This window comes from Mobula hypostoma, chromosome 5 (genome assembly GCF_963921235.1).
Source record: "Mobula hypostoma chromosome 5, sMobHyp1.1, whole genome shotgun sequence".
NCBI classification, from domain to species: Eukaryota; Metazoa; Chordata; class Chondrichthyes; order Myliobatiformes; family Myliobatidae; genus Mobula; species Mobula hypostoma.
Genome location: NC_086101.1, coordinates 130,628,541 through 130,642,085, shown reverse-complemented (window position 1 = coordinate 130,642,085; position 13,545 = coordinate 130,628,541). Strand labels below are relative to the sequence as shown.

At 50.3% G+C, this 13,545-nt stretch overlaps 1 long non-coding RNA gene across 1 annotated transcript in view; it reads right to left on the bottom strand.

The window, feature by feature from the left end:
- Positions 1-3,969: 3,969 nt before the first annotated feature.
- Positions 3,970-13,545, bottom strand: part of LOC134346996 (uncharacterized) — a 38,072-nt gene continuing 28,496 nt past the window's right edge. The window contains exon 3 of the long non-coding RNA XR_010018061.1: positions 3,970-4,681. This is a non-coding gene — a long non-coding RNA (uncharacterized LOC134346996). The remainder of the gene's footprint in view (positions 4,682-13,545) is intronic.

Here is a 13,545-nt window from a genome sequence, read left to right as displayed (position 1 = left end):
TGGTCTGCTCAGGAGACCACCCCACTGAGTCCATCACGTCCTTCTCCTGCAGTGCCTGCAGGACAGTACGTGCCAACCACTGTCTAATGGCCTTGTGGTCAAATGCGTTGGCCTTGAAGAATTTTTCTAGGAAGGACAGGTATGGAGGCAACGACCAGCTGACAGGGGTGTTGCGCGGGAAAGGGGCCAGACCCATCCTTCGTAGCCAGGGCGACAGGTAGAACCTGGGCACATAGTAGTACTTTGTGCCCACATATCTGGGATCCACGCACAACCTGATGCAGCCACACACGAAGCTGGCCATCAGGGTCAGGGCGACATTGGGGACGTTTTTGCCCCCATTGTCCAGGGACTTGTGCATGACGGTCCGTCTCACCCGCTCCATCTTGGATCCCCAGACGAATCTGAAGACAGCTCGGGTGATTTCCAAGCTGCAGGAGCTGGGGACGGTCCACACCTGCGCCAAATACAGCAGCCCTGAGACCACCTCACACCTGATGACCGGGTTCTTGCCCGTTATCGACAGGGAGCGCCCTCCCCACAGTCCCAGTTTCTGTTTCACCTTGGCAGTCCGCTCCTGCCAGTTCTTGTTGCATGCCTCGGCCCCTCTGAACCAGATCCCCAACACCTTCACGTGGTCAGACCTGATGGTGAAGGGGACGCTGGATAGGCCAGTTGCAGAAGAGCATGGCTTTGCTCTTCGTGCGGTTGACCCTGGCCCCCGACGCTAGCTCGGACTGTTCGCAGATGCCGATCAACCTGCGAATTGACCTCAGATCAGAGCAGAAGACGGTGACGTCATCATGTACAGAGAGGTTTTAACTTGGGTCCCTCCACTGCCTGGCAGTGTCACCCCTCTTATGCCCTCATCCCTCCTGATGGCTTCCGCAAAGGGTTCTATGCAGCAGACAAACAAGACAGGGGAGAGGGGGCAGCTCTGCCTGACTCCAGACCTGATGGGGAAGCTGTCTGTTTCCCACCTGTTGACCTGGACTGCACTACGGATGTCTGTGTAGAGCAGTCTGATCCAATTCCGGATTCCCTCCCCAAATCCCATTTTAGAGAGCACGTCCACCATGTACGTGTGCGATATCCGGTCGAAGGCTTTCTGCTGGTCCAAGCTGACCAGGCAGGTGTTCACCCCCCTATCCTGTACGTAGGCAATGGTGTCCCTCAGCAGCGCGAGGCTGTCTGAGATCTTCCTGCCCGGTACAGCACAGGTTTGGTCCGGGTGGATCACCTGTCCCAGAGCAGACTTAACCCTGTTGGCGACAGCCTTAGACAGGATCTTATAATCCACGTTCAGGAGTGATATGGGCCTCCAATTTCTAATGTCCTCCCTCTCCCCCTTCTGCTTGTAGATGAGGGTGATGATGCCCTTCCTCATGGACTCTGACATACTGCCGGTCAGAAACATAGCGTTGTACACTTCCAGCAGGTCAGGCCCATCCAGTTCCACAGAGCCGAATACAACTCAGCCGGTAAGCCGTCGTCTCCAGAAGTCTTACCCGACCCAAAGGAACGGATGGAGCCTGTCAACTCGTCCAGGGTCAGTGGATGATCTAGACTCTCCCGCTTGCCATCATCTGACCTGCGTGATGGATGACAGGAAGTTGCGGGAGGCTGTGGATTCTGTGGCCTTTTCGTCGTACAGACCGGCATAGAAAGACTTGTATGTCAGTATGTCGGTCTGCGAGGACACGACTGAGCCGTCCTCTTCCTTAAGGTTGTGGATCACAGAGCTCCCCCTGTGCACTTTTTGGAAGAAGAAGCGTGAGCACGTCTCATCCTGCTCCACAGTTTGGACCCTTGATCGGAAGATGATCTTGGAGGATTTGGCAGTGAGGTGCTGGGTTTGCCGGCCCTTTACCTCTCGCAATTCCTCCCTGACATCCACCCCCTTTGACTGCAGAAGGAGAAGTTACTGCAACTCTGTCTGCAGTTTACACAATTCCCTCTGCTCCTGCCTTGCTTTCTGGATACCCTTGCGAATGAAGAACCTCTTGATGTTCTCCTTGGTGGCTTCCCACCAGTGAACCGGGGAATCAAAGAAGGCTTTCAAAGTTCTCCAACTTGTGTACTCCCTCTCTAGTTCCTCGATGTTCTCTGGGGTCAGCAGCTTTACGTTCAGCTTCCACGTCCCCCTTCCTGCCTTCTGGTCCTCCCGTAAGAGACAGGTGGCTCTTAGAAGACAGTGGTCAGAGAAGAACACCGACGTGACGTCGGTGGACCTGACCGTGAGGGACTCTGACGGGAAGAGGAAGTCAATCCGGGAGCGGGCTGAGCCGTCCGATCGTGTCCAGGTGGCTAGTGGCTGTGCTCCACCTGTGGGGGTGCCAAAGGCGTCGCGCAGCTTGGCTGTCTTCACCGTTTCCCTCTGGAGTCTAGAGGTACTGTCCAGCCTACCGTCGGCACTGCCGGATCCTCCAGCCGCATCCATGGTGCAGTTGAAGTCTCCGGCCAGAACCACCGGCTGGGACGTCACCAGCAGCCGTGGGAGCTGCTCGAAAACGGCCAGCCGCTCGCTCCGCACGGGGGAGGCGTACACGTTGATCAGCCGGAGCGGAGTGCCCCGGTATTTGACGTCTGCTACCAGAAGGCGCCCCGCAACCACCTCTTTAACTTGGGTGATTGAGAAGTTGCCTCCCCGCAGCAGAATCCCCAGCCGGAAGCGCGGCAATCGTTGCCCCCCGACCACACCGACAAACCCTGGGATCACCACCGTGACCACCGTCGATAACTCCCGAGGTGCGGCAGGCCGCACTCCTGGAGGAAGGTCACGTCGGCGTTCACAGTGTTCAAGTAGCAGAGCGCGCTGACGCCACGCCCAGTACTCTTCACACTGCAGACGTTCAAGGACGCCAGTTTAAGGTCCATCACCCTTTATAAATCCTCGTCCTCTTCTTCGCCATCCGGAGTCCTCATGCCCACAGTCCTAGTGAAGTCTTCCACCTGCTGAGGGTTCAGGTACTGCCGGTACTCCTCGCCAGGGAGGGGCGTTACCGGTTCGGCACCAAAAGGAACCTCCGAGGCTGCCCCTCCATCTGGCTGCAGACCACCAGAAGTATTACTGCCCCCGGATTCCATATTCGCGCTTGTGGTTAGTTCACTGTTTAGCTTAGTCCACCGAGAATTTTTTTTGTTGTCCACTAAGTGGGACGTTATTGGAACGCTATCTAAATCGCTAACTTCGCTTAAGTACGAATAAAACGATCACTAATCAGAACGCTCTTCACAACAATTTGATCATTCGTCTTTGCTGATTTCATAATAAATGATTAAGCGTTCCTTTTCGAACTTCGTTCTTTGGAAGCGCGTCATCCATTGTCGATCTCCGGGATCAGCGGTTTGTTTTAAAGTAACCGCTACATTTTGTCAAAATCAAAACAGTTATAACAAACAACTGTCTATGGCAAACGTTTGCCCCATCCTGTTGGCGAAACTTGAACAGCTGGCCTGCTGAGTTCCTCCAGCATTTTGTGTCTTTAGCTTGCAAACGACTTTTTTTTGTTGATTCATGCTGTGTATCAGTGGTTTGAACACAATTTTAAATGATTAGCGCTGGTCGTCCGTTGTTCACCTTTGCTCCATCGTGTGGTGTTTGCCTAAGGGTTCGTAGTTTTGTTTTATTGAAGTGCTGAAATACACCGGTTGCCGACATTTGAACTGAAGGCTGTTCAGTTTGGTTTAAGCGCTGTGGATGCGCGAACAGCTTGTGTGTTGACTACGTTAGTTTAATCGATATCGCCCGTGCTGCGGGCGAACAAAGAGTAACAGGGGTATATGGAAGCATGGAATTGGTGCCCATGACCTTGCATTTGGGGCTTGCAAGAGAGAAATTAAAGCTAAAGATAGGCTAATCCAATCAAAAGTCTTCGATAGGAGTATTTAAATTAGATTCAACTTTATTGTCATTGTGCCGAGTACAGATACAAAGCCAATGAAATGCATTTAGCATTTTACCAGAAATGCAAAGAATAGTGTTATTTACAAAATAACTGCGAATAAAAAAATTGCTACAGCACACAAATATAAAAGTACTGAGACAGTACAACACGGATGCAATGCTGCTTAGCGCTGTGATGAGAGGTTCAGCAGTGTCACAGCCTCAGGGAAGAAGCTCTTCCTGTGCCTGCTGGTGTGGGAGCAGAGGCTCCTGTAGCGCCTACCGGATGGGAGGAGAGTAAAAAGTCCATGGTTAGGGTGAGATGCATCCCTGATAATGCTTTTCGCCCTGCCCAGGCAGCGTTTATGGTAGATGGTGGGCAATTGGGTGCCTATAATCTGCTGGGCAGTTTTCACTACATGCTGGAGTGCTTTGCGGTCCGATACGGGACAGTTGTCATACCCCACTGAGATGCAGTTGGTGAGTATGCTCTCGATGGTACAGCGGTAAAAGTCCGTCAGTATCCTGGGACAGGTGAGCTTTCTTCATGCTCCGCAGGAAATAAAGGCACTGTTGCGCCTTTTTGATCAGGATGGAGAAGTTCAGGGACCAGGTGAGATCCTCGGAAAGGTGGACACCAAGGAATTTGAAGCTTGATACATACTCCACTACAGTTCCATTGATGTAGATGGGGACGTGAGTGTGACTCCTGGCATGTCTGAAGTCCACAGTGATCTCCTTGATCTTCTGGGTGTTAAGGGCCAGGTTGTTGTTGGCACACCACGTGGCTAGTTGCTGGAGTATGAAACAAATGTGAACAAATTTGAAGGTTTAATCCAACAAACAATGATCTTATGAAAATTAAAGAAAACATCTTAAAAGTGCAACTCCATGTTAAGGTCTTGACTAATCTCTCTGAAGCTGTTGCTAAGCAACATCACATGATAATATTACTTCCCAAGGCCAAACAAGAAAAATAGAACCATTTTTTAAACATTGATCACTACTGTAATGCATTCACAGAGGATATCAAACAATGATTAACCAAAGCATGTTATATTGAAGGTCATGTTGCTGCAACAGGTGAATATGTGTCTCTCCTACCATCAAACAATGTTTCTCAAATTCCAAGGCATGTTTTGACTGTACATGGAGCAAGTGACCCATAGAATGATATGTGAAACTGAATGACAGTGTGCCCAATGCCTGCACTTGAAGCTCTGTTGCAGGATTGTCTTCCTCTGGTGCTCCCCACCCCCTTTTCTTTCTTCCATGGCCTTCTGTCCTCTCGTATTAGATTAGATTCCCCCCTTCTCCAGCCCTGTATCTCTTTCACCAATCAACTTCCCAACTCTTTACTTTACCCCTCCTCCTCCCAGTTTCACCTATCACCTTGTGCTTCTCCATCCCCTCCCCTCACCTTTTACATCTGCTCCTCATCTTTTTTTTTTCTCTAGTCCTGCTGAAAGGGTTCAGCCTGAAACATCAACTGTACTCTTCCATAGATGCAGCCTGCTGAGTTCATCCAGCATTTTGTGTGCGTGTCACTGAGCAAATCAAATAGACATAAATAAAACTTAAATATTAAAGGACAATCAGAATCTTTTCTTCCAGGGTAGTAATGTTATGTACTAGAGTGTATTGAACTAGAGTATGTACTACATGAATTGAAGGTAAGAGGCAGAAAGTTTCAGGGAGATATACAGAGCCTGGTAGGGGTTATGTGCCTAAACAGGCTGTCTGGGCTAATTGTGGAAGCTGACAAGATTCCGGTGTTTTAGGAGGCTTACTTACTTACTTACTCACTCAGTCATTCAGATACAATGCAGATAGGTCCTCCGAACCTTCGAGCTTCACTGCCCAGCAATCCCCCAACATAATCTGAGCCTAATCACGGGACAATTTACAATGACCAATTAACCTACCAACCAGTATGTCTTTGAACTGTGGGATGAAACCGGAGCACCCGGAGGAAACCCACACAGACATGGGGAGAACATACAAACTCCTTGCAGACAGCAGGAGGAATCATCATGGCTTGGCTTCACGAACAAAGATTTAGGAAGGGGGCTGCCCATGTCTCTGCAGGCTCGCTGGTGGCTGACGAGGCCAATAAGGGACAGGCAGGCCCGGCCACAGTGGCTGCAAGGGAAATTCTGTTCTGGGTTTAGTGCTGCTGTGTCATGGTTCCCGGTTCTTCCACCTTCTCCTTTTGTCCTCAATGCCATCCCTGCGTGCGTTCTTGAAGGAGGAGACAGACTGGTGAATGGTGTGTCACCAGGCCTCGCGATCGGAGGCTAGATTAGACCACTGGCGATGGTCAATATGACAGACATTGAAGAATTTCTTCAGAGAGAGCTTGTACTTCTTCAGTGCCCCTCTGTCACAGTGGCCAGTGGAGAGTTCACCATACAGCACAATCTTGGGCAGGCGATGATCCTCCATCCTGGAGTCGTGCCCTGCCCAGCGCAGCTGCGTCTTCAACAGCATGGCCTCGATGCTGGTGACCTCCGCCTGTTCGAGGACTTCAATGTTGGTGACAAAGTCATTCCAGTGGATGTTGAGGATGGTGCAGAGGCAACGCTGGTGGAAACGCTCAAGGAGTCGTAGGTGGTGACGGTAGGTGACCCACAACTCCGAGCCGTACAGGAGGGTGGTCAGTACAACAGCTCTGTACACGCTGATCTTTGTGCCTTTCTTCAAATGCTTGTTGTTCCAGACTCTTTTGTACAGCCTGCCAAATGCCTTTGCCAGTCTGCTGTCAAACTCTTTGTCAATCTTGGCATCTGACAAGATGGTGCACCCCAGGTAGCTGAACTGGTGGACTATTTTCAGCTCTACCTCACCGATGGTGATGCGGGGAGGGTGGTAATCTTCCTGAGGTGCGGGCTGATGAAGAACTTCTGTCTTCTTCAAGCTGACTTCCAGTCCAAAGAGCTCAGCAGCCTCTGAGAAGCAGGATGTTATACGCTGCAGGGCTGTCTCCGTGTGGGCAACAAGGGCAGCATCATCACTGAAGAGTAGCTCTCGGATGAGTTGCTCCAATGTCTTGGTGTGGGACTCTAATCGCCTCAGGTTGAACAGGCTGCCATCAGTGCGGTATTGGATGTAAACACCGTCCTCGTCATCAAGGTCTTCTGTAGCCCTTTCAAGCATCATGCTGAAAATGGTGAAGAGAGTCAGCACGAGGACGCAGCCTTGTTTTACTCTGTTGCCTATTGGGAAGGGTTGTGAGAGGTTGTTGTTGTGTCTGACTTGGCCACGCTGATCTTCATGTGGCTGGATGCCCATGATGAGGAACTTTGGGGGGGCCCTGCTCACAGTGTCAAATGCTTTGGTAAGGTCGACCAACTCCCTACATTTCTCTTGGAGCTGCCTGAGAACAAATACCATGTTGATGGTGCTCCTGTTGGCTCTGAAGCCACACTGACTCTCTGGGAGGGGTTCTTCTGCAATGACAGGGACCAATCTGTTCAAGAGTACTCTTGCGAGGATTTTCCTGCGATAGAAAGCAGAGTTATCCCACAGTAGTTGGAACAGTTGGACTTTTCTCCCTTGGCAATGGTGACTGCATCATGGAGGTCCTGTGATAGTTTGCCTTGTTCCCAGCAGCAGACAAAGAACTCATGGCATTTAGAGTGTAACGCTGGGCCCCCATGCTTCCAAATCCCAGGTGGGATTCCATCAACTCCCGCTGCCTTGCCACTTTTCAGCTGCTCTATGGCCTTGACTGTCTCTTCTAGGGTTGGAATCTTGTCCAGTTCTGTTTTCTCTGGCTGTTGTGGGATGCGATGAATTGCTGAGTCTTGGACCATGCGGTTGGCGCTGAAGAGAGTCTGGAAATGTTCCGACCACCAGTTCAGGATGGACGCCTTGTCTGTGAAGAGCGCCTGACTGTCTGCACTGCGCAAGGGACTCTGGACCTGGTGCGAGGGGCCGTACACTGCTTGCTTCTCTTTGAGAGGTTAGCCCACCACACATTCTGAATCTCTCGAAACTTGCACTGGAGGTTGCTGCATACAAGGCAGAAGGCTGCTTTCTTATCAGGACAAGACAGGAATATAGATATATGAATATACAGGAAATGGAGAAATATGGATCAAGGGCAGGCAGAAGAAATTTAGTTTAATTTGGCATTGTGTTTGGTACAGACTGTTGTTGCATGAATCAAATCACTGGAAAGAGATTTACTGGTAGATACAAAGCAGCTTCTTTATTCGACAAAACAAGATATAACAGGCATCATACGGTGATGCTTTCAGTGGAAAGGTCTGCTGGCCCGATGTGGGGCTCAATATTTATTTGCTAAACACAAAGGACAATTCCATATTTACAAAGTATAGACGATGTTTTCTTTTGAAGCTACATACAAACTTCATACCTTCTGATTCGCATCCATCCCACAGGCACCAGCAGCATCTGGACTGGGCTTTTAGGAATCCATTGTTCCAAACTAAATCCACAATACATTTATTTAGTATTTTATGTGCTAAACATAAAGGACAATTCCATATTTACAAAGTATAGATAACACTTTCTTTGAAACTACATGCAAACTTCACACTTTCTGGTTCACATCCATCCCACAGATGTTAGCATTGTCTCTGGACTGGGATTCACAGCTTTTAGGAAATGCATCGTTCCAAATTAAATCCACAATACACTGTCAAGGAACAGAAGACTGGTAGTCAAAGCCATTTGCTAAATGTAAGTGACCGAAACCTAAAAATAACTCTAACACAGATGCCGTGGGCCAACAACAGGAATTCTGCAGATGCTGGAAATTCAAGCAACATACATCAAAGTTGCTGGTGAACGCAGCAGGCCAAGCAGCATCTATAGAAAGAGGTGCAGTCGACGTTTCAGGCCGAGACCCTTCGCCAGGACTAACTGAAGGAAGAGTGAGTAAGGGATTTGAAAGTTGGAGGGGGAGGGGGAGATCCAAAATGACAGGAGAAGACAGGAGGGGGAGGGATAGAGCCGAGAGCTGGACAGGTGATAGGCAAAAGGGGATACGAGAGGATCATGGGACAGGAGGTCCGGGAAGAAAGACAAGGGGGGGGGACCCAGAGGATGGGCAAGAGGTATATTCAGAGGGACAGAGGGAGAAAAAGGAGAGTGAGAGAAAGAATGTGTGCATAAAAATGAGTAACAGATGGGGTACGAGGGGGAGGTGGGGCCTTAGCGGAAGTTAGAGAAGTGGGCCAAACTGACTTTTCCTCTGCTGTACTGTTCTATGTTCTGAGGGAATCAGAGGAAATGGTGTTTGTTAAGTTTATTGAATGGCAAAGCAGGCATGAGAAGCTGAATAGCTTACTATTTCCTAAGCTTCTCAAACAACACTAGGCAGCTGGAAGGTTCCATCTTTCTCATTTATTATATTTAACAATGTACAGTTGTCGTGGTCTGGTCCATGACGTCCACATTCTGGTTCACGGTCCGGTCCATGAACACAGGACTCCGGGTCTTCCAGCTGTCCCTTGTCTAAGTTAATCATAGGCACTTGATTCCCATCTTTGGGCTTGCAATGTAAGTAGCCTTGGGATTGAGTGTGGGCTGGTGGTTTGTCTTGTCAGTCCCCCCTGGAGCAACCTGCCGATGGAAGGCTAGTGAAACCATTTGTGATCTCTAGGCCTGGTTGGAGGACGACTGCTTCATGGAGCCTTGTTGCCACTCATTGGAGTGGTCTTTGCAGTATGGATTCGGCTGTTTTCCGGGCCAGCTGAGTGGCTGCCAGCCAATCCAAGCTAGGCAGGGATCTGGCTGTTTCCGTATCCAGCTGAGGTTGCTGGCCGAACTGAGACTCGGAGCTTCCCTGGAGCAGAGATGGAACTGTCTGTTGTTCTTTGGTGTTTGTCTCTTCTTGTCCTTGCCTCTGTGGGATAAGCCAGGCCGTTTTGCTGTTGCCCTGCGGGGGGACCTGTCTTGTCTTGTCCTTGCCTCTGTTGGGTAAGTCGGGCTGCCCTGCCTATACCTGATGGAGAGACCTGTCCCACCTTGGTGTGGAGATGAAGTTGAGTCCCGGCTTGTCCTAGGATAAGTCCTGGCTCTATGTCTATGTTCTGTCCTGTCTCATGTTTGTGTTGTGTTAAAGATGAGCCCTGGCTTGTCGAAGGATAAGTCCCGGCTCTATGTTGATGTTCAGTTCCCAGTATGTCTCTCAGCTCCAGTATTTGAGTCATCAGCCTCCGCATTTCAAGACGAAGATCCCAAGCCAAGCTCAAGCTCCAAGAACCCAAGCCTCGAGGATCCCGCAGCCAAGACCCAGGACCCCAAGCCTCGAGGATCCCGCAGCCTAGCTCCAAGAACCCAAGCCTCAAGGATCCCAAGCCAAGCTCAAGACCCAAGACCCCAAGCCTTGAGAATCCCAAGCCAAGCTCAAGTCCCAGGACCCCAAGCCTCGAGGATCCCAAGCCAAGCTCAAGACCCAAGACCCCAAGCCTCGAGGATCCCAAGCCAAGCTCAAGACCCAAGACCCTGGCCTCAAGTATGTCATGTCCCTGCCCGGTTCCAGGGTCTGAGCCTGAGGCAAGACCCAGGTTCTGGGTCCTTGTCCAGTCTCGAGCTCGGAGTCCAAGCCTTGTCTCCTAGTCCATGGTTCCTAGTCCTGGTCCTGCTTTCCCTAGCCCAACTATGCATTCTTGTTCCTGCTCCTTGCCTGAATCCTGTCACATCCCTATTCTAGTCAAGTCCTGTCCTTGTACTTCAGTGTCTGTGTCTTGCACTTGGGTCTGTTCCCCACACCTCATGTGACAGAACAAACCAGACAACCATGGACCCAGCGACATAGACACTGGAGATGAACTCTCGCCATCCAGGATTCCCTAGTGCCGAAACCTCCCACCCACCCACCCACCCGAGTTGTCCTTAGTTCTGGAGAGCCTCTTCAGTTGCCCGGAGGCTCCCGTAGAAGGGGGGGGGGGCTACTGTCATGGTCCGGTCCATGAAGTCCACATTCCAGTTCATGGTCCGGTCCATGGACTCAGGACTCTGAGTCTTCCAGCTGTCCCTTGATTGAGTTAATCATAGGCACCTGATTCCCATCTTTGGGCTTGCAGTATAAGTAGCCTTGGGATTGAGTGTGGGCTGATGGTTTGTCTTGTCAGTCACCCTTGGAGCAACCTGCTGATGGAAGGCTAGTGAAACCATTTGTGATCTCCAGGCCTGGTTGGAGGACCACTGCTTCATGGAGCCTTGTTGCCACTCATTGGATTGGTCTTTGTGGTATGGATTTGGCTGTTTCCTGGGCCAGCTGAGTGGCTGCCAGCCACTCCAAGCTAGGTAGGGATCTGGCTGTTTCCGTATCCAGCTGAGGTTGCTGGCCGAACTGAGACTCGGAGCTTCCCCGGAGCAGAGATGGAACTGTCTGTTGTTCTTCGGTGTTTGTCTCTTCTTGTCCTTGCCTCTGTGGGGTAAGCCAGGCCATTTTGCCATTGCCCAGCGGGGGGTTCTGTCTTGTCTTGACCTCGCCTCCGTGGTGTAAGCCAGGCCGTTTTGCTGTTGCCCTGCGGGGGGACCTATCTTGTCTTGTCCTTGCCACTGTTGGGTAAGTCCAGCCATTCTGCCTTTACCTGACGAAGAGACCTGTCCCACCTTGGTGTGGAGATGAAGTTGAGTCCCGGCTTGTCGTCGGATCAGTTCCGGCTCTATGTCTATGTTCTGTCCTGTCTCATGTTTGTGTTGTGTTAAAGATGAGTTCTGGCTTGTCGAAGGATAAGTCCCGGCTCTATGTTGATGTTCAGTTCCCAGTCTGTCTCTCAGCTCCAGTCTCTGAGTTATCAGCTTCCGCATTTCAAGACCAAGATTCCAAGCCAAGCTCAAGTTCCAAGAACCCAAGCCTTGAGGACCCCGCAGCCAAACTCCAAGAACCCAAGTCTCGAGGATCCCGCAGCCAAGCTCCAAGAACCCTAGCCTCGAGGATCCCACAGCCAAGCTCCAAGACCCCAAGCCTCGAGGATCCCAAGCCAAGCTCAAGATCCAAGACCCCAAGCCTTGAGGATCCCAAGCCAAGCTCAAGACCCAAGACCCCGAGCCTCGAAGATCCCAAGCCAAGCTCAAGACCCAAGACCCCAAGCCTCGAGGATCCAAGCCAACAAGATCCAAGACCCCAAGCCTCGAGGATCCCAAGCCAAGCTCAAGACCCAAGACCCCGAGCCTGGAAGATCCCAAGCCAAACTCAAGACCCGAGACCTCGAGCCTCGAAGATCCCAAGCCAAGCTCAAGACCCAAGACCCCAAGCCTCAAGGATCCCAAGCCAACAAGACCCAAGATCCCAAGCCAAGCTCAAGACCCAAGACCCCAGCCTCAAGTATGTCATGTCCCTGCTTGGTTCTGGGGTCCAAGCCCGAGGCAAGACCCAGGTTCTGGGTCCTTGTCCAGTCTCAGGCTTGGAGTTCGAGCCTTGTCTTGTCTCCAAGCTCAGGCCTCTAGACCCCAGCCACGTCCTGTCCTGAAGCCATGTCATGCCCTTGCCTGGTTCCAGGGTCCGAGCCCGAGGTAAGACCCAGGTTCTGGGTCCTTGTACAGTCTCGGGCTCGGAGTCCAAGCCTTGTCTCCTAGTCCATGATTCCTAGTCCTGGTCCTGCTTTCCCTAGCCCAACTCTGCGTTCTTGTCTGCTCCTTGCCTGAATTCTGTCACGTCCCTACTCTAGTCAAGTCCTGTTCCTTGTACTTCAGTGTTGGTGTCTTGCATTTGGATCCGTTCCCAGCACCTCATGTGACAACAGTGTTCCCAAAGGTTTGGGCACCCCGGTCAAAATTTCTGTTACTGTGAATAGCTAAGCGAGTAAAAGATAAACTGATTTCCAAAAGGCATAAAGTTAAAGATGATATATCTCTTTAATATTTTAAGCAAGAAAACTTCTTTATTTCCATCTTTTACAGCTTCAAAATAACAAAAAAGGAAAAAGGCACGAAGCAAAAGTTTGGGCACCCTGCATGGCTGTACTTAGTAACACCCCCTTTGGCAAGTATCACAACTTATAAACGCTTTCTGTAGCCAGCTAGTGTCTTTCAATTCTTGTTTGGGGGATTTTTGCGCATTCATCCTTGCAAAAGGCTTCTAGTTCTGTGAGATTCTTGGGCCATCTTGCATGCACTGCTCTTTTAAGATCTATCCACAGATGTTCGATGATGTTTAGGTCGGGAGACTGTGAGGCCCATGGCAAAACCTTCAGCTTGCACCTCTTGAGGTAGTCCATTGTGGATTTTGAGGTGTGTTTAGGATCATTATCCTGTTGTAGAAGCCATCCTCTTTTCATCTCAGCTTTTTTACAGGCGGTGTGATGTTTGCTCCCAGAATTTGCTGGTATTTAATTGAATTCATCTGTCTCTCTACCAGTAAATGTTCCCCATGCCACTGGCTGCAACACAAGCCCAAAGCACGATCCATCCACCAGCCTGCTTAACAGTTGGAGAGGGGTTCTTTTTATGAAATTCTGCACCCTTTTTTCTCATTGCAGCCACAAAGTTTTATTCAAAAGGTTTCAAGGAACATCTAAACAAGCCTAGTGCATTTTGGAAACAAGTCCTATGAACTGATGAAGTTAAAATAGAAATTTTTGGCCGCAAATACACACATAGCCCTCTATATGGTAATACTTCCATTGTTTTGCAATGAATGGCATCAAAAGCACACAAACCCATAGCGAAGAAAAAAT